The following is a 26,837-nucleotide window of genomic DNA, read 5'->3' on the forward strand; positions in this document are numbered from 1 at the left end:
AAGACTAATAAATCAACTAAGTACGAGAATATGCAGAAATGAAGTATTCTCATACACCGAGTTTTTTTAATGTCTAATCGAATATAAATACATGTTCCAAATCACAAGTCATTCAAATTTAAAACCACCAAATTACCATCACTATAAAACTAACATTAGGAAGTGATCATTCAATATTTAAGAATTTTTGTGTTTCAAAGATAAAACAAAGAATTGTGTTTCCTAATTGTATTGTATTCATTCCTTAGAGAAATCCCTACAAGATCAGACCAATCTTCTTCTTATTGGCTATAGCTAGATTAATTAGCCCTGTGTCATTCCTTTTTTTGATATTGAAAGTAGTTGTTAATGGGGAAGAGAAATATATCATATAAATGGGTGAAGAAATTGTGAAGAGTAGAACAATCAGCTCTGTAATGATTCTGGGTAAAAGCGAACAAATCGGACCATGTGAAATATGGGTATTTCCTCCTCTTACTACTGCAACACATTCTTTGATTTGTTTTTTGTGCATCCTTTTCTAAATTATCATTTTTATCACCATTCACAAAGAGGAGCTCCTCTGGTGGCCTCACCACCTTATATTCTCTGGGAGATGAGAAGAAAACCATTGCCCTGTGTATGCAGCTCTTGTATTTCCCATTCGTTAATGCATGTAGTATATATCAAACAAATCTATCAAAACAATTACTCTCGATAATAGCCAGCCAACGAAACTGTTAGGATCTATATCGCCGATGGGGGACCGGGGTCCGACTAACACTACAACACTCAACGGTTGGCGTTTAATCCGGTTAGAGATTAACACCGGTTTCAATACTACACAGGATGTCACAAACCCTTGAACCGAGTTCAAGTGCGGAAGTGGTTTGTTTTAGAATGAAGCAACACACATATAGGATGAATAGAGGTAGAGTTTGGAGAAAGTCGGTTTGAGGTTTAGTGAGTCGGTTAGAATGATGTAAGTCGGTTATGACAGTGCGAGTCGGTGAGAAAGCGGAACCGGAAGAAAGTAAAGAACAAGACACATGTTTTTATGGATGTTCGGAGATAAAACTCCTACGTCACCCCTTCTTCTTAAACCGCGAGAAGGATATTCACTAAGGAATACTCAACCACACTACACAATCGAGACTTATTTACTACTCGATAAACACTCTTACAATTCTCATAGAAATTGTAATCACACTTCAAATGCACACTTAAACTTTGAATCTTGTAGAGAGATAAACACAACTTGTAACTTGTAACTTTTGGTTGTTGGCACTCTGAATTGTTGTGTCTGCCTTTACTCCTCTTTAGCTCCTTCTTTTATAGGTGAAATGTGTCAACGATCACATTTCTTTAACGAATACGTTCAGGGTAATCCTTGAATCTGATTGGTTGAGCAGAGGTTCAATATTGCATTAATTGCGGTTTAAGCTTCCAAGGCATGGAGCAGACCGGCTTCATTTGTCTTTTACTTAATATGGCAACTGCCGGTTGGCCAGTTGCCTGCATCTGGAAAGCCGCACCTTTGACTTGTACCAAAATGGTAACTATTTCTTCAGGCAATCTTCTACACCCTTCAGAGTATCATCAGACTTGTATGGATATGGCAATTGTCACAGTCTGAACCTTTGATATCATCTTCCGCAGATACTCAAAGTGTTCATTTGTACCAATTTGTAGATTGTACTTTATTTGATATCATTGACTTCTTTCTTTAAGTAGTCTCCTCGTCGGTTTTAGGTTGAATACTTCATTTCGGTTTAGGATGTCTACCGGTTGTTCATAGCTTCAGATTAACCGGATAACTTCCGATTTTGGATACATCATTTGCTTCCTCTTCTAACCGGTTTGATTACTTTCCCGATTAGATTCTTGACCGTTCAAAGTTTTTGACTGTTCCTGCACATGAAATTTGTTTTTGTTAAGTTCTTATTTTAACCGATCTAATTTATCTATCAATTTCTCCCTTTTTGATTATTTTATTTAAAATATTCAAAATCATGTAAGAAGTAAGAAGTAGGCCGGTTGTTTTAAAAATTTGTTTGTTTTGGAAGGATTTTTGAAAAAGATTTAGAAAAATTTTTAGAAAAATTTTGGAAAATTTTTGTCTTTAAATTTTTTTTTATCTTATCAATTTCTCCATTTTCAATTATTTTATTTAAAATATTCAAAATCATGTAAAGAATAAAATGTAGGCCTCTTTCCAAAAATACTTTATATATATATAAATAGGAAATATTATAAAGTTGACATAAAAAATAGATAATTGAAAGTCTATTCCCTATTCTTGTCGTCTTTAGGCATATATTTCCGGAGATAGTGAGCCATCATCCCCTTTCCCGGATTGCACGGATCGCTGCCAAGTCCGGATGAGGATGCTTGACCGCCCGAGGTGCCGGTAGTTGGTGAAGCTTGTGCTGGTGGAGGGACCAATCTGAGTGGGAACACATTAGCGCACCGCACTCTCTTCCTCAGCGGTATAGCCTCGTCCTCAACTTCTTCAACTTCTGGTGAATCCGGGTTGATTGGAGGAGCATCGGTCGGTTCAGCAATGTCATCCAACAACTATTGAGCCCGTTTAACCGCTGTCTTCCTGGTGACCTTTCTCTTTTTAGTGACCGGTCCGGTTGAGGGAGCATCTGGATTAGAGAGTTTATTTCTTTCGGCTATTTCTTCTTCTATCATCCTTTGTTGGAATAGCCGAGCCGCGTCCTTATTCGCTTGTACTGCTTGTTCCGGTCCGGCATTTTCTACCACCTGAACGTGTCGGGCCAGGTTCGCATCCGCCTGTTCCCTTTCCTTCAGTATCCGCATGTTCTCGTTCTCAGCTTCTTGGAGCTTTTGGGCCGCGATCTCATTCACTCTCTCAAGTGCCTCGTCGTCCGCTAGCTTGGCCGCAATCATTTTCGCAAGCTGTTCGGAGTCCGCTTGTAGTGAAGCTTCGGTCAGGGCATGCTTTTCTTCAAGCACTGCCATTCTTTGAAGTATCAAACCGGTCTGGATACCGGATTGAAAATGTCCCTCTTCAAGAGATGCCAACCTTTGCTCCATTGATATGAGTTGTTGAGCGGTATGAGTGTGACCCTCTTCAAGAGTCGCTAACCTTTGATCGTGACCCTCTTCAAGAGTCGTTAATCTTTGATCCGTCGAACCGAGCCGCTGGTCGGTTTGAACAAGACCGTCCTCAAGAGTTGTAGTTTTGTGTGTCGTTGAACTGATCAGTTGGTCGGTTAGGGCGTGATTCTCTTCAATGGCTGTAAGCCGTTGGATCGCAGAGTTGATCGTCTCACCGGTAGACTTAACCAACCGGTGTGATGTTTTTGCCCTTTCTTTCACTTTAGTCTGCCACGGAATGATGGAATCTTGGAAAAATTCCTCGATGTATGTCTTGACTTGGTACTCGGTTATTGCAGGCGCCGACGATTTATCTCTTTGTGGGGACCCGGGCTGATTGGGGAGCGGATTACCTATTTCAGTTTCAATTATGTTGACCGTGGAATCCGGTGGAGGAGGGGCATTCTCGGCCTCTTCTAGATTAGGACCGACATTGGATTTGGATCCTTCAGATCCTTCATCATCGTCAAGATGAGATCTTGAAAAATGCGAAACTTTTTAATGACCGACTTCCGATTCCAACCGCGTCATCTCATCGGTCAGCTCTTGTTCCTTAGTCTTTAACGTCTCCAGCACTATCACATCGATTTGGTTTTGTCATCTGGAGAGACGTTCTGTTCATGAATGTGAAGGATGTGGCCAGTGAGTTCTTTTAACCGGGCGTGCGTTTCAGCCATCCTTCCTCTTCTAAGAGCAGTGACAACGCTCTTTGTCTTCGTCAATTCGAACGCCGTCCTCTCCATTTCCACTAGTTTTTTCCATTTTTGATGAGCGGGACACTCTGGTAACATGTCGGCAAAACCGACTTCCTCTCGTAGAAGAGCCCACCGATAGAAGTCATTGCTCACAACATGTGCCTTCTTGAAGAGCTGCTCTATTATTTTTGAGACAAGTTCCTCTCCTAGTTTTTGGATGTCGTCGTCTGCGGTTTCGGATGCCTCCGGTTGACTGTCTAGACCGGATTCATCATCAAAATTTGTGACCGGATTTTCCTCATCGACGACCTTCCCTTTTCCTTTGTTTAACTGATTCTGCTCGGTGTCATTGGTGTTGGTGCGGCTAGAGCTAGCTGCGGAGGCCTCCGGATTCGGAATGTCGGTTTGAATATTTGCTGACCTGGATGTATGAGGAACCGCTTTGCTTCTGGATTGTTCTGCTTCCGGAGCCTTCTTCTTCCTAGGCTATGAAGATCGGTTTGAAATACACATACAAGGTTAAAATAAAAAATTAACCGACTTAGAACCTAAAACATCCTAGAGATTTTGTCTTCCACCGCTTCCTTGGTGAGGACATTTGAAGGATTCACCGGTGTACCCAGTCCAAGGTTTGGAACGAAGGCTCGAACGATCCGGCTCAAATGAGGAGTATAGCCGAACCGTTTCTTTGTCTCGACCATAGTTTTCAGGTTATCAAAAATGACCGATGCCCAATTGATGGAAGTTGGGCTGATGATATAGGTCATCATGTCAAAGGCTTTTCTAGAGTAGTTTTGATTGGGGGTCTGGCAGAGGATCGACCGGTTGACGATCTGTTAGGATCTAGGTCGTGGCTGGGGAACCGGGGTCTGACCGATTAGTGCGTCTCACTCAAAGGATGGTGATTAATCCGGTTAGAGATTAACACCGGGGTTTCAATACTACACAAACTGTCACAAACCCTTGAACCAAGTTCAAGCGCGGAAGTGGTTTGTTTCAGGTTGAAGCAACACACACACGAGATAGGCAGAACCGAATTTGAATAAGACAAGTTTGGAGATTGTTGGGTCGGTTTTGCAGCTTAGTAATTCGGTTTAGGTGATGTTGAATCGGTTGGAGCGGTATTAGTAGGTTAGTGCAGATCGGTTAGAATGTAAAGCAGGCGAAAAGTAAATAACAAGACAGGTTTTTATGGATGTTCGGAGATAAAACTCCTACGTCACCCCTTCCTCTCGAAACCGCGAGAAGGATATTCACTAAGGAATACAAACACAATCCGATCGAGACTTATTTCCTACTCGATAACACCCGTACAATTTTAACCGAAATTGTAAATACACTTCAAATAAGCGCTTAAGCTTTCTAGAGATAGAACACAATTTTTGACTTAGGCTGTAGAAAACTCTTAGAACTTGTAACCACATTTATTCCTCTTCAGCTCCTTCTTTTATAGGTGAAATGTGACAACGGTCACATTTCATTTCCTTGAATCTGATTGGTTGAGCAGAGGTTCAGTGATTCAGACCTGGCGGTCAACTCTTCAGACCTGGCGGTCTAGTCTTCATACCTGGCGGTCTAGTCTTCCAGTGTGTAGGTCAAACCGGCTAGGTTTGTCTTTTACTTAATATGGCAACTATTGGTTGGACAGTTGCCTGTACCTGGAAGATTGCCTTTCTGATTTATCCTGGAGTGGAAAGATCTTATAGGACGGTCTTCTGCAGCCTGCAGACTGTCCTCAGACTTGTATGAATATGGAAATACTAAGTCTGTTTCTTCGATATCATCCTCAACAGATACTCGAAGTATCTATTTGTACTGGTCGGTTGTTTATGTTAATCGGATGACTTCCGGTTTTTCCATAGCTTCTGATTGACCGACTGTTCAATGATTCTGGCCTTCTGATTTGACCGATCTTGTCTTTCTTGTTCGGTCAGGTTTTTGGTCGGTTTGATTGCTTGACCGGTTGAGTTTCTTAACCGGTTGAGTAATTTGACCGGTTGAATTCTTTACCTGTTCCTGCACAAGAGATTTGTTAAGTTTATTTAACCGATCTAATTTTATCTAACACGATCTCATGCAAAATTTGGATGTGGGGAGCAAGGTGGACTTTAAGGCCGTGGTTTTGAATCGGTGTGTCGTAGACGGAGAACATTTCAGCGTATTCATCAAATGTCCTGCTCACCCGTGGTGGAAAGTCCGAAAACCTCTCGGTTGGGAGGTCGAACATCCCGGCGAGTGTGTTTTCCGAGAGAGTGATGACACTGGTGTTTACAATGGAGACGATGACACCGTTATGCATAACTGCATTGGAGAAGAACTCCAGTACCTCTAGAAGAAAGAGAGGTCCGGATTCCTCTAGGAATCCGCGGAGGCCGGTGTCAATCAAAGAGTTCTTCCCTTGTTTCATCGTGATCAAGGGATAGCATTGAGTCAAAGTCGATGCACAAATAGTTTCGGAGGATGGGATGAGACATTTTTCAGATTTGCTTAGAGATGTAGAATGTTGTCTTGGAGTGTATTGGAATGAGAGCGAGAGGTATCTTAAATAGGTTGGAAATGAGAGGTAACGTAAGAGCATTTAAGATCAAGATTTCGTTTTGTCTCATTAATGCTTTAGAATATTTATGTTTTCAAAACGTCTTGGGAAGTGGTAATTTTGACCGGTTACGGAGACCGAGGTTGAGGATCTAGTTGGAAACTAACTAAGTTTGTGTAGTTTGTGTAGAATTCAAAGGTACTAGAATTTCATTAAGAAAAATGTGAATTACAGTAGACCAAAAGGAAGACACAACCGATTAAAATAGGTGGAAATACAACCAGTGCATGAAGCAAAATGACCAATTGTCCGAAGGAGTGATTCTTAAGTGGCTGGAGGAGGTGATGTTTCTCTGCTTTTTCTTCCAGCTTTCTCAAACCGCTCAAAGAAAGAATCCGCGGAATCCCTAGTCAATACCTGAGATTGGTTCAGCCCTTCGCCTGGACAGAGCGGAGCCCCAAGTTCGATGAGTAGAGAGCTTATTTGAGGAATAAAACCGGTGTGTTGGGTATTGATCATCCAGATTAGGTTGTCAAACAGAAACCTAGACCAGTTTACTGGAGTAACGGTCGTTATGGCGGTCATGATGTTAAAGATCGTGGTACAGTAGGTATTGGTGACATCATTTCCCAGGATGGCCTTACCAATGATGTCGTTGAGGAACTGATATTCGGCCTCAACGATGATCGTGCACCGTGATCATCGACCGGAGAGTTGGAGCGGGAGAATTCCAGAAATATTTCGGCTTTCTGTTCAGCCGAAACTGACAGGTCTATAAAACCTTCTTTGGGAAGGTCGAAACACCGAGCGAAGTCTCGCTCGGTGAAGTCGAAAACTATTCCTCTTACCCTTGACTGGATAAGAGTGTCAAAAAATGGAGTGCCGCGAAAGATATGGCATTGTGAAAGAATTCGGTTACGGTTTTAGGAAATATGATATGTTTATCATCTAGGAAGGACCGAAGACCGGTACTCTCCAAAGACTTGATCATCTTGAAAATTTCGTAGTGTTTTGTGCCTTGTGCTGTGTCAAACTCAACTTGAAGAATGTTCTGGATTTGAGACATTTTTGCCTTAGTAAGATGAGAGGTTGAGAGTGTGAGTATTTGTTTGATATTCATCTAACTTATATATCAGTTGGAGGGTGATATAGGTGAATAGTATTATCTAGTGGGTAAGAGGTAATGTAGTTTATTAACGGTAGGATATAATATCTTGCATGAATTAAGTGTGTTTACAGCCTAAGGATGTGAGTCATAGGCCTGGACAATGAAATATATCATATCTTCATGTCTTTTGAGGTATGACTACTTTGTTTTGAAAAAGAATCTTTTCAGAACAGATACGTCCAAACACAGACAATTGTTCCATTTTTGTTGGGAAGCCAAATATTCCAAAGTATGTTATATTCAAACCGGTTGGTTTTCAGTCATTGGTCCTGATGCAGTTAGTTAGTGTAGGTACTAAGTAACTGGTCGGTTTACTGTAACTGATAAACAAAGCGGTTTTTCAATAAATACGATGGTAAATTCGGTTTCCGACATTTTAGGAAGAACTGCCGGTTTTGTCTGTCTGAACCGATTTTTTCCTTTAGAGGTTAAAGGTTTTAAGAAATGAGTTGATTTATATCGGTTAGACCGAGGATGTTTCTGAAGAAAGAAAACTTAGCTTCCTGCAGAGGCTTTGTGAAGATATCGGCTACTTGTTGATCAGTTGATACGTATTCCGACCGGATGTGCTTCTACATGACATGTTCCCGGATGAAATGATGCCTTATGTCGATGTGCTTGGTTCTAGAGTGTAGAACCGGATTGTATGTCATTGCTATGGCACTTTTGTTGTCACAGAAAATTGGAGACTCTTCGGCGGTGACACCAAAGTCCTTTAGTTGCTGTTGAATCCATAGAAGTTGTGAACAACAACTTCCAGCTGCCAGATATTCAGCTTCTGCGGTTGATGTAACTACCGACGTTTGCTTCTTGATGTGTCATGAAACAAGCCGATCACCTAAGAATTAGCATGTTCCGGTGGTACTTTTTCTATCAACTTTACATCCTGCATAGTCTGCATCAGAATAGCTTGTTAGGTTAAAACTTGAGTCCTTTGGATACCATAATCTGACTTCAGGGATTCCTTTTAGATATTTTAGGACTCGTTTAGCGGTTGTATAGTGAGGCTGTTTGGGATTAGCCTGGAATCTTCAACATACTCCGACCGCAAATAATATGTCCGGTCTGCTTGCTGTCAGGTACAGAAGTGAACCGATGATTCCACGATAGACTGTCAGGTCTACTCCCTGACCGTCATCATCTTTATCCAGCTTGATTGATGAGCTCATTGGAGTGGCGGCAGAGGAACATGTTTCCATCCAAAATTTCTTTAGAAGTTCCTTTGTATATTTGGAATGATTGATGAAAGTTCCTCCTTCGAGTTGTTTAACCTCAGACCTAGGAAGAAACTTAATTCTCCCATCATACTCATTTCAAATTTGTTAGTCATCAGGGTTGAGAATTTATCACACAGCTTAGGATCGATTGATCCGAAAATGATGTCATCTACATATATTTGAACAAGTAGAATGTGTCCCTTTTTCTCAAATTTCAATAGGGTTTTATCTACTGAACCTATGGTGAAGTCATGATGTATCAGAAATGCGGTTAATGTATCATACCAAGCTCTAGGAGCTTGTTTTAAACCGTAAAGGGCTTTATTTAGAAGATATACATGATTAGTCAGGTCAACATTTTTAAAACCGGGTGGTTGTTCAACGTATACTTCTTCACGTAGGTCACCATTTAAAAATGCACTTTTAATATCCATTTGGATTACTTTAAAATTTTTGAAAGTAGAAAAGGCCAGAAAAATTCTAATGACTTCAATTCTAGCTACAGGAGCAAATGATTCTTCAAAATCAATGCCTTCTTCCTGTTTGTATCCTTGTGTCACTAATCTAGCTTTGTTCCTCGTAACCAAACCGTCTTCATTGAGTTTATTTCTGAATACCCATCTTGTTCCTATGACCGGTTGATCTTTTGGTCTAGGAATTAGATACAAGACTTTATTACTCTCAAACTGGTTTAACTTTTCTTGCATTGCTAAGATCCAATCCGGATCCAACAATGCTTCATCCACCTTTTTCGGCTCAATCTGGGATATGAAAGCGAAATTAAAGTATTCCTCCAGTTTTTGTCGCCTAGTTTGGATGGGTTTTGAAGGGTCACCTATAATAAGCTCAGGAAGATGATTTGTGTTCCTTTTGAGATTCGGTTTATGAATGTCTACCAAATTACCGTTTGTTTGATCAAGGCTAGACATATCGGTAGGCTGAACAATAGTGTTAGACCGACCGATTTCCTCAGTTTGAGCTGAGGTGTCAGCTTCCTGCTGTGTGGCAACTTGATCCGGTTGGGTTTCAACAACACCCATTTGGTCATGGACAAACCGCCTGAAAACCGGAATCTCATCTTCACTATCAGAATGGATATTATGATTTTCCAATCTGTTGTGTAGATCAAAGGATGATGCAGTGTTACTTTCAACCGATTCATCGAATACAACATGAAGAGATTCTTCCACGGTTAAAGTTCTAGTATTATATACTCTATATGTTTTACTAACCGTTGAGTATCCTAGCATTATCCCAATATCAGATTTTGCATCAAAAGCAGATAAGTAGTTTTTACCATTAATGTGAATGTAACATTTACAACCGAAAATCTTAAGATACCGAATGATAGGAATTCTATCAAAATGGCTTGACCCTGTGAAAAGAAAAGCCGAAATCCTCAAATATATGAAAGCCTTTTCTGAACCGCGTAAGCCAAACCAAAGATCACCAAACCGAAGATCACCACCATTTAAGACCTATGTAGAAAAACCGAGATACACGAGACCGAGTGCCAAAAGGACGGTTAAAACCTTAGCAAAGAAGGCTGTCCGGATTGTCAAGGTTTGGATACCGAAGGGACTAATCACATGTGGACCCAAGTAAATGTGGGTACCAAATAGTTGTAAATATGTACATTTTGCAGGATCTAAAGAAACGGCTAGGAAACTCTGAATGGTTCTTGGATAGCGGCTGCTCCAGGCACATGACCGGAAACAACAATTTGCTAACCGATATCAGAACAGTAACCGGTGCTCTAATCACCTTCGGTGACAACTCAAAAGGTAAAACTGTGGGCAAGGGTAAGATTGTCCATGGTAACCTAACTATTGATAATGTACTTCTAGTTGAAAACCTACGCTTTAACCTGCTTAGCATTAGTCAGATGTGTGATGCTGGATACACGGTAGAATTTCTTAAACATGCATGCTTAGTTAAGAACTCTCAAGGTATCGTACTACTAACCGGAAATAGGATAGGTAACATTTACAAGGTAGACTGGAAAACTAGAGTAGAACATCCTATATGCATGATAGCTAAGACTGATCAAACCTGGTTGTGGCATAAGAGACTAAACCATCTAAACATGAAAACTTTAAACTACATTCGCGGTAAAAAGCTAGTTGAGGGCATTCCTGATATAGTATTTAATCAAGATAAGGTTTGCTCAGCATGTCAAATGGGTAAACAAACTAGGTCAACCTTTAAGAGTAAAGGAAACATCCAATCTAGCCGATGCTTAGATCTTCTTCACATGGATTTATTTGGACCGATTCAGGTTGTTATCCTAGGAGGTATGCTTTACACCATGGTAGTTATTGATGATTATTCTAGATTTACATGGGTAATATTTCTACCATCTAAACGTGAAACTGTATCAAACCTAATTACACTTCTTAAGCGCCTGCAAAATGAAAAATCAACTCGCATTAATAGCATTCGAAGTGATCGAGGTACCGAATTTACCAATAGTACATTAACCGCATATCTTGATGAATCCGGCATTAGACACGAGTTGTCTAGTGCTAGGACTCCTCAACAAAATGGCCTGGCCGAGAGAAGAAACCGGACTCTCAAGGAAGCCGCACGGTCCATGATAGCTGATTCCGGCATTGCTTAGAAATTTTGGGCTGAGGCTATCAACACTGCATGTTATACACAAAATCGGTCTTTAATTAACAAGTTTCACAACAAAACACCGTATGAGGTTTATTTTAACAGGGTTCCCAAAATTAAGTACCTCAAGATTTTCGGTTGTAAGTGTTATATACATATAAATGGTAAAACCCAACTCACTGCTTTTAATGCAAAAACCGATACCGGGATCATGCTAGGATACTCAGCAGTAAGTAAAGCATATAGAGTGTATAATAATAGAACTGCAACCATGGAGGAAACAATTCACGTTGTTTTCGATGAATCGGTTGAAAGTAATACTGCTCATGCTTTGATCTACACAACAGATTGGAAAATAACAATATTCATTCTGATAGTGAAGATGAGACTCCGGTCTTCAGGCGGTTTGTCCATGACCAAATGGGTAATATTGAAACCCAGCCGGATCAAGCTGTTCCACAACAGGAAGCTGACACTTCGGTCCAATCCGAGGAAGTCGGTCGGTCTGACAATCCTGTTCAGCCTACCGACATGTCTAGACTTGATCAAGTAAACGGTAATTTGGTAGACATCCCTGAACTGAATCTCAGAAGAAACAGTAAACATCCTCCTGAGCAAATTATAGGTGACCCTTCAGAACCTGTTCGAACTAGGGGTCAACTTCTGGAAGGATACTTTAATTCCGCTTTTATATCCCAGATTGAGCCGAAAAGAATAGATGAAGCATTGTCAGATCCGGATTGGATCTTGGGAATGCAAGAAGAGCTAAACCAGTTCGAGAGTAGTAAAGTCTAGTACCTAGTCCCTAGACCGAAGGATCAATCGGTCATAGGAACAAGATGGGTATTTAGAAACAAACTCAATGAGGACGGTTTGGTCACGAGGAACAAAGCCAGATTAGTGGCACAAGGCTACAAACAGGAAGAAGACATTGATTTTAAAGAATCATTTGCCCCTATAGCTAGGATTGAAGCCATTAGGATTTTTCTAGCCTTTGCTGCTTTCAAAAACTTTAAGGTTTTTCAAATGGATGTTAAAAGTGCATTCTTGAACGGTGACCTATGTGAAGAGGTGTATGTTGAACAACCACCCGGTTTCAAGAGCGCTGCATTTCCAAACCATGTATACCGGTTAAATAAGGCTTTATACGGTCTAAAGCAAGCACCTAGAGCCTGGTATGATACACTAACCGCATTTCTATTACAACATAATTTCACCATCGGTTCGGTGGATAAAACATTGTTTAAATTTGAAAAGAAGGAACATATCCTACTTGTTCAAATCTACGTTGATGATATCATTTTCGGTTCCACTAATCCTAAGCTATGTGATAAATTCTCAAAAATGATGACTGACAAGTTTGAAATGAGTATGATGGAAGAATTAAGCTTCTTCCTAGGTCTTCAGGTTAAACAACTCAAGGAAGGAACTTTCATAAGCCAACCTAAGTACACCAAGGAACTTCTAAAGAAGTTTGGAATGGACACATGCTCCTCAGCGGCTACTCCAATGAGCTCATCAATTAAATTGGACAGGGACGATGAGGGCCAATCGGTAGACCAGATCGCATACCGGGGCATGATCGGCTCTCCCCTATACTTAACAGCGAGTAGACTGGACATTCTGTTTGTAGTCGGTGTGTGTGGAAGATTCCAAGCAAATCCAAAAAAATCCCACTACACAGCCGCAAAGAGGATACTGAAGTATCTAAAGGGCACACCTGATGTCGGTCTGTGGTATCCAAAGGACTCGTCTTTTAATCTAACAATTTACTCAGATGCAGACTATGCAGGTTGTAAGATTGACAGAAAAAGCACCAGCGGAACATGTCAGTTTCTGGGTGACCGGCTTGTTTCATGGCATAGCAAGAAACAAACATCGGTAGCCACATCTACTGCAGAAGTTGAATAACTAGCGGCGGGAAGTTGCTGTTCACAATTACTTTGGATACAACAACAGCTGAAGGACTTCGGTGTCACAGCCGAAGAGTCCCCGATCTTCTGTGACAACATGAGTGCCATATCAATAACTTACAATCCGGTTCTCCACTCTAGGACCAAGCATATTGACATAAGGCACCACTTCATCAGGGAACATGTCACGCTGAAGCACATCTGGCTGGAATACGTATCGACTGACCAACAAGTGGCCGATATCTTCACGAAGCCTTTACAGGAAGCTAAGTTCTCTCAATTCAGACTTACTCTCGGCTTAACCGACATTAGTCAGATCCTTCCTAAGGATGCTTAAAGGGAAACCGGTTCAGACAGATAAAACAGGTAGTTCCTCCTAAATTGTTGGACTTCAAATCTTCAAGATACTTATGGAAGAACCGCCCAGTTCATCAGATAGAGTAAACCGACCGGCTACCTGGTGCATGCACCAAATAACCGCATCGGGATGAACAACTGATGACTGACCGATTCAGAAGCAGGTTATCCTAGATTATTTGAATTCCAAATAGAAGTGGAATAATTATCAGTGTTTAAAGATATCTGTTCTGAAACATTGGCCTTTCAAAGTAAACTGGTCGCACCTAAAAAGACGTGAAGATCTGTTGATATCTTTCACAGTCCAGGTCTATGACCAACACCCTATACTGCAAACATACCTATTTCATGCAATACCTCTTATCCTGCAGTTAATAAATATCATCTCATTTAATACATGGACAATAGGATAATCCCCAAACTAGTATTTAAGTAAATCAAACATTCACCAAAACACTCACAAGACAAAAGATTATTCTCTCACTAAGACAAAAATGTCTCAGTTCCCCAACATCCTTCAGGTTGATTTTCAATCCTGTTCAAGCACAGAACACTATGAAGTGTACAAGATGATCAAATCCCTGGAAGATACCGGTCTTCGGTACTTCCTGGACGACAAACACACTATTTATCCTGAATCAATACTAGAGTTCTTCTATCACGCCAGGGTATTCAGGGGGACCCCCCACTTTGAAACTCACATTCAATCTAAAGTGGGAGGTATCATCTTTGATTTCACCGAAAAAGACTTTGGGCGGTGCTTTAGCATGCCAAAGCAAGGGCTGACAGATCTCGACGTTCCGGCTAACATAAAGGCCGAGATCTCCCTCAACCTCGCACGGTCTGACGAACCGGTTGAGGATCACGGTACAAAATCACACTTGAGAGCTGAATATCAGCTCCTCAATGATGTGATCGGTAGAAGCATCTTCGGGAAAGATGTCACAAATACCTACAGTACCTCGAACTTCAACATGATGGCGGCTATAATCACCGGTACACCGGTGAACTGGTCCAGGGTGCTGTTTGACGTTCTCATCTGGATGGTTGGTATCCGATCAATCGGCTTCATCCCCCAACTAAGCTGCCTTCTTGTGGACTTGGTGTTCCGACCTGTCCCGGAGAAGGTCTGAACTAAGCCCAAGTGCTGACCAAAGAGATAACCGACTCTTTCTATGAGCGGTTTGAGAGGGCCTGGAGGAGAAGGAACCGTCGTAACAACCCTACCGGTGTCGTCAACTCCCACGCACATTGAGTCACTCCTTCCTGCACCCGGTCATTTTGCTGCACGTACCGGGTGTATCTTTATCCAGCATCATCATGATCACTTCGGCTTCTATCATGTTTTTCTTCGGTGTTATCTTTGTTCCCTATTCGGCTCTATATGTGCCTTTTTGGTATTATCTATGATATTTTCGGTCTCTTTTGATTAACCGCGTTTGTGTTAATGCAATTAATGAAAGAGAAATCCTTAATTAATGAGATAACCCCCAACCACCTGAACATTTACTATCCAACCAACTTGGTTACTTCTCAACTAATACCTACCTCGAGCTCCGCAATCTGCCTCTTCCCAATAAACATTGGAAACATAAAGATTCTCTTGTCTAAGAAAACAAAACTGACAATCAAAGCTCATGTTTTCCCTCCAAAAACCGACCCTACATAAAGGGCCATCCTTCACTCAGCTCAACACATCCTAACACATATATCACTTCTGAAATCTCTTGAATTCTATCTCTCTCAAAACCGTAGTCACGCCAAGCCGAACCTTGGGAAACTTTTTAAGCATCGATTTCGATTCATGCATTGAGGAATGGGACGGGCTGCCCGCAAAGAAACTCATGTTCGAATCCCTCATCCTTACCGGCCTTCGGCCGTTCCTCGAAGAATTCGGTCCGATTCTGATTGAGGACGTCAAAACGTTCTTCAGAAGCGCCTGCATCAAGGGCAATTACATTGTCTCTACGGTAAGGGATCACACTTTCTTGCTCGATGAAGCCGACTTTGCCTCACTATTCAACCTGCCCACAGAAGGGTTCTCTGATTTTCCACCTCTGGAAGGGCTTGACGAATTCTATTATGCACTCGTCTTTTCTGGAACCATGGAACCGGTGGAAGACCATGGGCCCAAAAACCTTTTGGGGAGACATGCTCAACTTCTTCTTGAGATCGTCACTCGGTCCATTCTTTGTCAGTCCCCTAATCAGCGGTACTCAAAGAACACCTACAACATGATGACCAACATCTTTAGCAAAAAGGCCATCAACTGGTCCACGGTCATCTTCCAACGTCTGAAATCCATGGTGATAACCAAGAAAGGTCTTGGTTATGCACCTCACATCAGCAAACTAATTCTCTCATATCGGCCAGAGTTTGGACCGGGTACACCGGCTTCATCCTCGAACATTCTTGACAAGGATTCGGTGGAGGAAAGGATTTCCAGAATGTTTCTTCCATAAGCTGTATTTTTCCATTTTTATGTATGCCTATTTCAATCCATTTGTCGGTTTCCCTTCTGCAATGTTTCATGAATACAATCTCACTTCAGTTTAAATGACCGAGTTGTCTTAACATCTTGAATATACATCTAAGTAACCGATTAACATTATCAAAACAACCGTGTTCTTATCCGGCTTCAAAGAAAATCCGCTTAAACTCAAAAGATTGTAAAAATCTACTCACTCTAAATAACCGGTTAAATTTAGAAACCGCATCATCAATCGGTTTCAAAAGAGGATTGCGTCATTAATGGCGAAAGCAAAAGTTTTGGAGGGAAATTTCCCGCCCAAAACCCCCGCCCATGGTTTAGCGCCTATTCCGTTCCCGCCCATGGTTTGCCGCTCATTTGTCTTGGAGGGAAATTTCCCGCCTAATGTTGATGGGACGGTTGGGCTTCCAAATCGCACCTATAAAAGGGACTCTCGGCCATTCTATTTCATTCTCACGCGAAACTACTTTCTCTCTCTAAGCTCTCAAACTCTCTGAAGCGGTTATTCCTCAAATTTTCTCAAACTCTCTAAGATGGGGCGCGATTCGGCCTTGTTTAAGCACTTGACTCAGGTGGATTTCGAGGAAATCCGACAGAAAGGCACATCTGCGGCAAAGGAGGTTATTGACCGGGTAGCCGAAACCGGTCTGGAGTATTTTCTCGGCGGCCCTCATGTTCTTTATAAGGATGCGGTTACGGAATTTTTCAATACCGCAACCATCTCTGACAATAAGATCACCGCAACTGTATGCGGTACTGAAATAAAGCTCACCGAGGCATCGGTGGCAAAGAGCCTGCACCTTCCAACAGCCGGCCAGGATGCAACGGAAGACATAGAGATTAAAACCTTTGAGGCAGCTTGCCAGATACTCTCGGCGTCTAAGGAGCCGATAAAAGTATCCGGTAGGAAATCAACGTTGAAACCGGAGTATATTCCAATCTGTGATATCTTCGCAAGGGCGATTCTGGCAAGGGGAGGAAACTATAGCAGTCTAACAAAGGACAAAATCAGGATGTTGGTCGGCCTGATAGAGGGAACAAAGGTTAACTGGGCAAAGACAGTGTTCCACAATTTAATGGAAATGGTGAAACCGGACTCAAACCGGTCTTGAGGATACGCCGTTCCTCTCGGAAAGATCTTCCTTCATCATAATCTGAACATTGGTCCGGGCGTCACCGTCTCCTCAAGAAGCCTGATACGGTCCAAACAATTCCTGGAAAGGAAGCAGCCGGCCCCCGGTTCAACAGGTGGCCGAAAGAAGACAACCGGCAAGAAAGCGGCCCCAGCCAAAGAAAAGGCCGAAAGCAAAGGAAAAGAGAAAGTAACTTTCACGGAACCGCCGCAGCAAACGGAGGATGAAGAGTCGACTTCCCTTTCTGAAAGAACCGATACAGAAAAGACCGATGACGAAAGATCGGCCAATGAAGAAGAGCATTCGGGCCAGAGCCCCGATAATGCCGATCCTAACGCAAATCCTGAGACCACCGAGGGCGGTGAAGAGGGCGGTGAAGAGGATGGTGAAGAAGGTGGTGACGAAGGCGGTCACGAAAGAGGTAACGAAGAAGAGAAGGAGGATGAAGAAGCAGAGGCCGATAGGGTAACTCTGAAAGTCTTAAAGGGCACTATACAGCGAGCCGAGACAATTGAGGAGTTATACCTGGAATGGCACGAGCACCGGTTCGGCAAACCGTATAGGCAAATCCTACCGGGCTACACAGACGTGGAATGCCTCCTTAGACTAAAGAGAGTGGAGGACGTGATCATGGACCTCACAAAATCCAATATAATTGAAGAGGTATTACACCGAACCTACCTTTTAAAACCGCAGGCACAACTACGGAAGCTAACCATACGCATCCGGAAGATTACGGCGAAGTTCGAAGAGGTGGGACCGAAAGACACCTTAACACCGCTGGTGTTGGAAAGGCTTGAAAAAGCCAAAGGAGACCTTATTCAGGAAATTGACCGGCTGGAAGCAATGTACGGTCAAAGGGAAATACCGGTTTATACAGCTCCCCGGATTGATACAAGTCCGGATCACTGCCCAACACCTCCAAGGGCGAATTCAGCAACAGAGGAATCCGACGAAAGAGCGGATCCTAATCTCACCGGGCAATCCCCTCTTACACAACCGGAAGTCTCCGAATCAGACTTCACAAAGGAATGGGTTGAGAGCCGCTTTCAAGAATTCGAAGACTCCGAGGTTCTCCCTTTGAAGGAGAAATTCCAAAGAATCGTTTGCTCGGCACTCAAGTTCGCCAACACCACAAGGTATCTTCTGGATAGAACACAGGACCGGTTCTCAGAAATTGATGAAGATCAACGGGAAGAAGCGGTTCTGCGCGGCAAACATCTTAAGCGAACCGTAATTTTGGATGATACGACCTCCGAGTTAAAGGAAAACTTTGACCGGCTTGAAAGAGAGACCGATCAACGATTGACGGAGGTTGCTAACGACCTGGTCGGCACAACACTCGGACGAGTCTCCGAACTTGAGAAGAAGAATGCCGGTCTCGAGGACGAACTCAAGGCGCTTTCCGCTCAAGTTGCCGAACTGCTCCAAGCCAAGATAAATGCGGATGCCGCGGCTGTAGAGGCTGATGCCCAAACGGCTAAGAGGGTCCAGGATGAGCTGGACGCCGAAGCAAGTAAAGAGAAGGAGGCACCGCGACCATCCCAACTTACCGAAGAGGAAGAGGAAGCCGAACGAATTCGAAGGGCGGAGGCCAAGTTCCCGGGACTTGCAAAGAAGGCAGCCGCTCAAGCTGCGAAGGATGCTGCGCGGTTGGAAAGGGAAAGACGGAGGCTGGAAGGTTTCGCAGACGGCAACAAAAAGAAAAAGGCGGCCTCTTCCGTTTCAGTTCCGACTAAGCAAAAGAGGGAACCTTCAAAGAAAGTTCAAATAGCCGACCTGCTCAATGAGGTCACTGAAACGGTCATCACAAGTATACCACAGCAGGCTGCTCAAGTCGAAGAGGAGGATGAAGAACCCCTGCAGCCCCGGTCTACAAGACAACGAGTCCCCGAACCGGCAAGTCGACCGCAACCGGTGAAGAAAAAGTGGAACATATATGACTTCTCGGACTCGGAATATGGGCTCTCTTTTCTCTTTCCTTTACTTGTCTTAGTATTTCTATATATTATTTTCGGTTATCTATCATATATATAAAGCTATTTTTGAAACCGACCATCTTTTGCATCTCTACTTAGTTTTGATAATTTTAAATAAAATAATCAAAAAAGGAGAAATTGATAAGATAATAGATAAGACTTTTCCAAATTTTTTCTCAAAATTTTTCGAAAAATTCTCCTAAGTCAGTTTCAAAAATCCGGACAAACAAAACAACCGGCCTACGGTTGCAAACTTACATGATTTTGATAATTTTAATTAAAATAATCAAAAAGGGAGAAATTGATAAGATAAAAGATAAGACTTTTCCAAAATTTTTCTCAAAAAAATTTTTTTCGAAAAATTCTCCTAAGTCAGTTTCAAAAATCCGGACAAACAAAACAACCGGCCTACGGTTGCAAACTTACATGATTTTGATAATTTTAAATAAAATAATCAAAAAGGGAGAAATTGTTAGATAAAATTAGACCGGTTCAAACAAACCTAACTTAAATAAACCTTCCATGCAGGAACAAGGAACCGGACCGGACAAACAAAAGAACCCGCTAAGAAAACTAGCCGGTCAGGTCATTAAACCGACCAGGAACACCTGGAATACAACCGCACAAAGAAAGGTCGGCCAAAGCTTAAAATCGGAAATATCAGACAGCCGACCGGCCACAAGGGAAAGGAATAACCGGAAGAAGTCCGGTTACATCACTCATACTGGAAGCCATCCGGTTAAGTCAAATGACCGACCAATACAAGAAGATAATTCGGGTATCTGTTGAGAATGATACCAAAGGAACAGACTGAACACTTCCATATCCATACAAGTCTGAGGAAAGTCTGTAGGCTGCAGAAGACAGTCCTACCGGATCTTTCCACTTCGGGATAAGTCAGAAAGGATATCTTCCAAGTACAGACAACTGTCTAACAGACAGTGTCTACATTGAGTAAAAGACAAACCTAGCAGGTTTGTCTTACATACCGGAAGAACAGACTGCCAGGTCTGAGGTTGACCGTCAGGTCTGAAAAGGTGACCGCAGGCTCTGAATCACTAAATCACTGAACCTCTGCATCTCTACTCAACCAATCAGATTCAAGGCAGTGAAATATGACCGTTGGCATATTTCACCTATAAAAGGAGCAGTTGAAGAAGAGTAAATGTGGGACACATTGGGACAAGTAAGATACAGTGAAACAAGTGAGAAATTCTAAGAGCATTTACTCTACAAGTGATAAGACTGTGCTATTCTAAGAAAGCCTAAGTGCTGAAGTTAAAGTGTGTGTTTTACAATTTCGGTGTAAATTGTAAGAGAGTTATCGAGCAGAAAATAAGTCTCGATCGGATTGTACTTGTATTCCTTAGTGAATATCCTTCTCGCGGTTTCGAGAGGAAGGGGTGACGTAGGAGTTTTATCTCCGAACATCCATAAAGTCTGTCTTGTTATTTACTGTCTGCCGATTTCATTATCTAACCGACCTATACCGCTCCAACTTACCTAATCCCATCTAAACCGAATATCCAGATTACAGAAACCGACCCACCAAATCTCAAACCTTCATCATCTAAAACTGGTTCTGCCTATCATATAAGTGTGCCGCTTCAACCTGAAAGCAAACCTCTTCCGCGCTTGAACCTAGTTCAAGGGTTTGTGACAGGTTGTATAGTATTGAAACCCGGTGTTAATCTCTAACCGGATTAACCACCACCCTTCGAGTGAGAACCGCTAACCGGTTCAACCCCCGGTCCTCCAGCGGCTACCTAAATCCTAACAGATGGTTTAACCTTTTATGCCATAGCCAGGTTTGATCATTTTTAGCTATCATGCAAACATGATGCTCCACTTCATTTTTCCAGTCTACCTTGTACATATTTCCTAACCTATTTCCGGTTAGTAGTGTGCTACCCTGAGAGTTTTTAACTAAGCATGCATGTCTAAGAAATTCTACAATATATCCAGCATCACACATCTGACTAATACTTAGTAGGTTAAAATGTAGATTTTCAACTAGAAGTACATTGTTAATTGTTAAATTACAATGGACAATCTTACATTTGCCCACAGTTCTACCTCTTGAGTTGTCACCAAAAACTATCATTGCACCGGTTTCTATTTTGATATCGGTCAGAAGGTTGCTGTTTCCAGTCATATGTCTGGAACAACCGCTGTCCAAGTACCACTCAGAATTTCCTAGCCGTTTCTTCATAACCTATAAAATACACATATTTACAACTATTTGGTACCCACATTTACTTGGGTCCACGGTTGATTAGTCCCTTGGGTATCCAGACTTTAATAAGTCGGATAACTTTCCCGGTTATGGTTCTAATTAGTTTTCCTGTGCTTGGCTTGACATCTTTCTGTTGTCCTAAGAGTGCCTTTTTTTGTAGTGATTTTTGGTTTATTCTATGTGGTCGTGGATCGGTTTATTTACCTGTTGGCCGGTTGGCTTTCCTTCTCTCAGGATGAAGCCATTTTTCCGAGTCAGTTAGACTTACATATTTTATTTCTTTTTCCAGTTTTGAGTCACGTTGTGCCTCATTGTCGATTGAAGAGCTCTTGACAAATCTTATAAAGGGAAGATTGTCTTTTGTGAGTTTCATCTCGTTGGAACGGTTCCGTTTGGCGGATCTGTTGTTTTTGTATCCAAGACCAAATTTGCATTTGGGATGTTTTTGATAATTAGACATCTGGTTCACCGCTTCACTGGATCTTTTCCATGCTGCTATTCGATACCTAGTTCGTGCATCTTCCTCTTCGGTCAACTCTTGAACTGACTCCTTGAGCTGTTCAATCTTAAAGGTTAGTTCAGGTGCTGCTTCGATTTCTAAGATTTCATCAGGTTGAATACTATCGGTTTTAAGATTGGACCGGGTTGGTGCCATATGGTCGGTTCTAAATTTGAGTCGGGTTGGTACTAAGGTTAATAGATTTTTATACTCTACTACCATGTCATTTAGTGAATTAACTAAATCATATTTAGTAAATTCTTCACAAGAAAAATCAAATACCTGTTCTTCGTTTGCCATAAGACAAGAGAGTTCATCATCGTTGTCACTGTGAGCCCATAGACTTCCTCCATCATCGGCTATCAGTGCTTTCTGAATTTCCCTCCCTTCACCGGTTTGTGAGTAGTTGTTTCTTTGGTTCTGATCATCCGGCTTCCGGTTATCCCGACTTGGTTTTCTGCATTCCCAACTGAAATGTCCCAAACAGTTGCAATTATAACATCTAATATTAGATTTATCACCGTAGTTATAGTTGTTGTTTGTCGGTTGACTTTTCTTCATGAATCTGCCAAACTTCTGTGCAAGCATTGCATCCTCAGTGAATTGTTCAGCGGATTTGATCGGTGCGGCAACTACCGGTTCTATAGATGTGATTAGTGCCTTAGTAGCGGTTGAGGTTGATGCTTCATTTTCGATCTTGGATCTTATTTCACACTCATATGTCTTCAGATCTTCGAATACATCGTGTAACTTCATTTTGTTTAGGCAGTTTGATTCTCTCATCACCATCGTCTTTATGTCCCATGCACTCGGAAGAGATCTTAAAGCTTTGATGATTGTTTCCTTGTTATCATACTTCTTTCCAAGAGATGATAGCTCATTTATCACATTTGTAAACCGGTTACTGTACTCCCTCATGGTTTCTCCTGGCTTCATCTTGATGTTTTCAAACATCTGGGTAGCCACCATTATCTTGTTTTCCTTGGTTCTTTCATTTCCCTCATGAAGTTGAATCACTGTTTCCCATACTTCTTTTGAGGTTTTGCAATCTCTGACCTTATAGAAGGTATTTCTGTCCAAACCTTTGAAGATATGGTTTTTGGCGTGATTATCCAGATTGTTTCTCCTCTTATCCTCAGCTGTCCAATCCTTTATATCTTTATCAATCTTTATCGGTCCTTCAGATAGGATGAACGACATCTCATCATCCATAGTGATTAGGTGCAAGTGCATGCATATCTTCCAGTTGGCAAAATCATCACCTTCTAGCATTGGAGGCTTCTCGAAAGTCATGCTTACTTGCTTCGGGTTGCTTGAGTATTGAAACTAACTACTCTAATACCAATTGTTAGGATCTAGATCGCTGATGGGGGACCGGGGTCCGGCTAACACTACAACACTCAACAGTTGACGTTTAATCCGGTTAGAGATTAACACCGGTTTCAATACTACATAGGATGTCACAAACCCTTGAACCGAGTTCAAGTGCGGAAGTGGTTTGTTTCAGGCTGAAGCAACACACACACAGGATGAATAGATGTAAAGTTTGGAGAAATTCGGTTTGAGGTTTAGTGAGTCGGTTAGAATGATGTAAGTCGGTTATGATAGTGCGAGTCGGTTAGAAAGCGGAACCGACAGAAAGTAAAGAACAAGACACATGTTTTTATGGATGTTCGGAGATAAAACTTCTACGTCACCCCTTCTTCTAAAACCGCGAGAAGGATATTCACTAAGGAATACTCAACCACACTACACAATCGAGACTTATTTACTGCTCGATAAACACTCTTACAATTCTCACAGAAATTGTAATCATACTTCAAATGCACACTTAAACTTTGAATCTTGTAGAGAGATAAACACAACTTGTAACTTGTAACTTTTGGTTGTTGGCACTCTGAATTGTTGTGTCTGCCTTTACTCCTCTTCAGCTCCTTCTTTTATAGGTGAAATGTGCCAACGATCACATTTCTTCAACGGATACCTTCAGGGTAATTCTTGAATCTAATTGGTTGAGCAGAGGTTCAGTATTGCATTAATTGCAGTTTAAGATTCCAAGGCATAGAGCAGACCGACTTCATTTGTCTTTTACTTAATATGGCAACTGCCGGTTGGCCAGTTGCCTGCATCTGGAAAGCCGCACCTTTGACTTGTACTAAAATGGTAACTGTTTCTTCAGGCAATCTTCTGCAGCCTTCAGAGTATCATCAGACTTGTATGGATATGGCAATTGTCACATTCTGATCCTTTGATATCATCTTCCGCAGATACTCAAAGTGTTCGTTTGCACCAATTTGTAGATTGTACTTTATTTGATATCTTTGACTTCTTTCTTTAAGTAGTCTCCTCGTCGGTTTTAGGTTGAATACTTCATTTCGGTTTAGGATTTCTACTGGTTGTTCATAGCTTTAGATTAACCGGATAACTTCCGGTTTTGGATACATACTTTGCTTCTTCTTCTAACCGATTTGATTACTTGTCCGGTTAAATTCTTGACCGTTCAAAGTTCTTGACCGTTCTGGTATAGGAAATTTGTTTTTGTTAAGTTCTTATTTTAACCGATCTAATTTATTTATCAGAAACTTACCATGAAAGTGTCGCCGATGTTGATTACAAAAGCGTCGGGGTGGAATGGTTTGCCACTTATTGTATGGAAACTTGATCTTGATGGAGGAATGTCAAAGAGGTTGGATCAGAATGAGGACCAGTTCCAAGAGTGAAACCTGGATCCTTGCAAGGTTGATAGTAATTCCATCTCATAGACCTTCGATCCTCCAAGAATCTCCTATAGTAAATCTATTTTTAGAAATTAAAGGAGAACTAGCATGACACCCCACAATCATGGCCCCTGCTTAAACTTAAAGCGTTTTTAGATGTAATCGAACTTGTAACATTTTATCTTTTAAGCCGACTCTTACCATTGAGCTACCTTAGTAGGATATGTAAGATCTACTTTTATTCTCAATAGTTCGCCAATCAACATTTCCACTTCATTGCTTCACAGTACTTCTGGAATACCCATCTAACATCCATCCTAACATCAGACCATATATATGTTACATGATTCATTATATAGATAATTTAATTTAAGTGGTAAAAGGTTACGGATTCAATTCCCATCAAAATTGTTTTAAATGGAAGCGGATGGTCATGGTTATAGGTGTCATAATTAATAACTAATAACTAAGATAATTTAAGACTATTGTGGGTGATGACATAACGAAATAGATAATTTCACATATTATGCTTATTGTGTTTTGACACAAACAAATATAAGATTCAACAAGAATTAGAGTGGCGTAGCGGAAGTGTGGTGGGCCCATAACCTACAGATCCAAGGATCGAAACCTAGCTCTGATATTTTATTCGAAGTTTTTATTTATTTTTATTGTAAACAACCAAAACAAAAGCCTTAACTTACCCTATGTTTGAAGTAGTCCACAAGCACTTGGGTATTGTCATTTTAATGGAATTAAAATGAGAATGTTTCTTTCCAAGAAAGCATAGAAGCATATCGGTTAGAATGAAGGAAGCATATCGGTTAGAATGGACATAAGTATATTCCCAACTGGTACTCGGGATCCTTTGAACATTGAGCTTCTCATTTATCGGACAATTAAAGAAGTCAACAGATAATTTGTGGGCAGATTTAATTAGACTAGCATCAATTCCATGGTTGATCACTTGGAAGAGGCCATGGCAAAAAGAAATAAAAGATAGATAGAATTATTTTAGCCGTAAATAACTTTTGGTTGTTTTCCTTGATGAATACGTGGGGTTACAATACATGATTAAATACATAATATAATGATCAATAAATATACATACATTAATCAATGCGACCTTTGATATACCCAAATAAAATAACTATAGATAAATTAACTCTTGTGGGTAATTTCTGTTGTTGATACCGATGACGAGTTTTGTTGTTTAACATCCTCCCGCAAGAGAAACGGGGTGGCACAGACTGTGAGCTTGTCACGAAAAAGTGAAAAGCATTTAGATGAAAGACCTTTAGTAAGGATATCTACAATCTGATCACGAGTTGAGATGTATTGAATGATAAGTGTCTTACGAGCAACACGTTCACGAACAAAATGAATATCAATCTCAATGTGTTTTGTACGAGCATGAAAGACAGAGTTTGCAGAGAGAAATGCAGCACCAATATTGTCACACCATAGAATAGGAGAACGATTCAGAGTGACGTGAAGTTCTCCTAGAAGAGATTGGAGCCAACAAAGTTCAGCAGTAGCATGAGCCAAGGCACGATATTCAGACTCTGTACTAGAACGAGCAACAACCTGTTGCTTTTTGGAATTCCAGGAAATGAGATTGTCTCCAATAAATACACAATAGCCAGTGGTGGATCGACGATCATCAGGACATCCGGCCTAATCAGCTTCAGAATATGCTGTAAGAGAAAGTTGTGACGATGACCGAATTTGTAATCCATGATACGGTGTATGCCGAAGATAACGTAATATTCGTTTTACAGCTGCCCAATGAGTAGTGGTGGGAGAACTCAGGACATGTGAGAGTAAGATATTGAAGAGCGCCAACAATGCTTCGATAGAGAAGTGGGTCACTCAAGGGTTCACCATCATGTTTGGAAAGAGAAGACCTAGTGGCACTAGGAGTGTGAAGTGGCTTTGCATCCACCATATTAGCTCTCTTAAGGATTGTGGAAATATAATTAACTTGACTAAGAAACAAACCGGTAGGAGTTCGAGTAGCTTCAACTCCAAGAAAATAATGAATATCACTCATGTATTTAATAGGAAATAGTTTACACAATTTAGATATCGTAGACATAAGATGGGGTGAAGAGTTTCTCGTAAATATAATATCATCCATATAAACTAGTAGATAAGCCAAAATATTGCCTTTGT

The 26,837-nt window shown here is 41.3% G+C and overlaps 1 pseudogene; it reads right to left on the minus strand.

Moving 5' to 3' along the window:
• Positions 1 to 314: 314 nt before the first annotated feature.
• Positions 315 to 24,978, minus strand: LOC124921817 (annotated as a pseudogene).
• Positions 24,979 to 26,837: the final 1,859 nt, after the last annotated feature.

Source organism: Impatiens glandulifera, chromosome 1, assembly GCF_907164915.1.
Source record: "Impatiens glandulifera chromosome 1, dImpGla2.1, whole genome shotgun sequence".
NCBI lineage: Eukaryota > Viridiplantae > Streptophyta > Magnoliopsida > Ericales > Balsaminaceae > Impatiens > Impatiens glandulifera.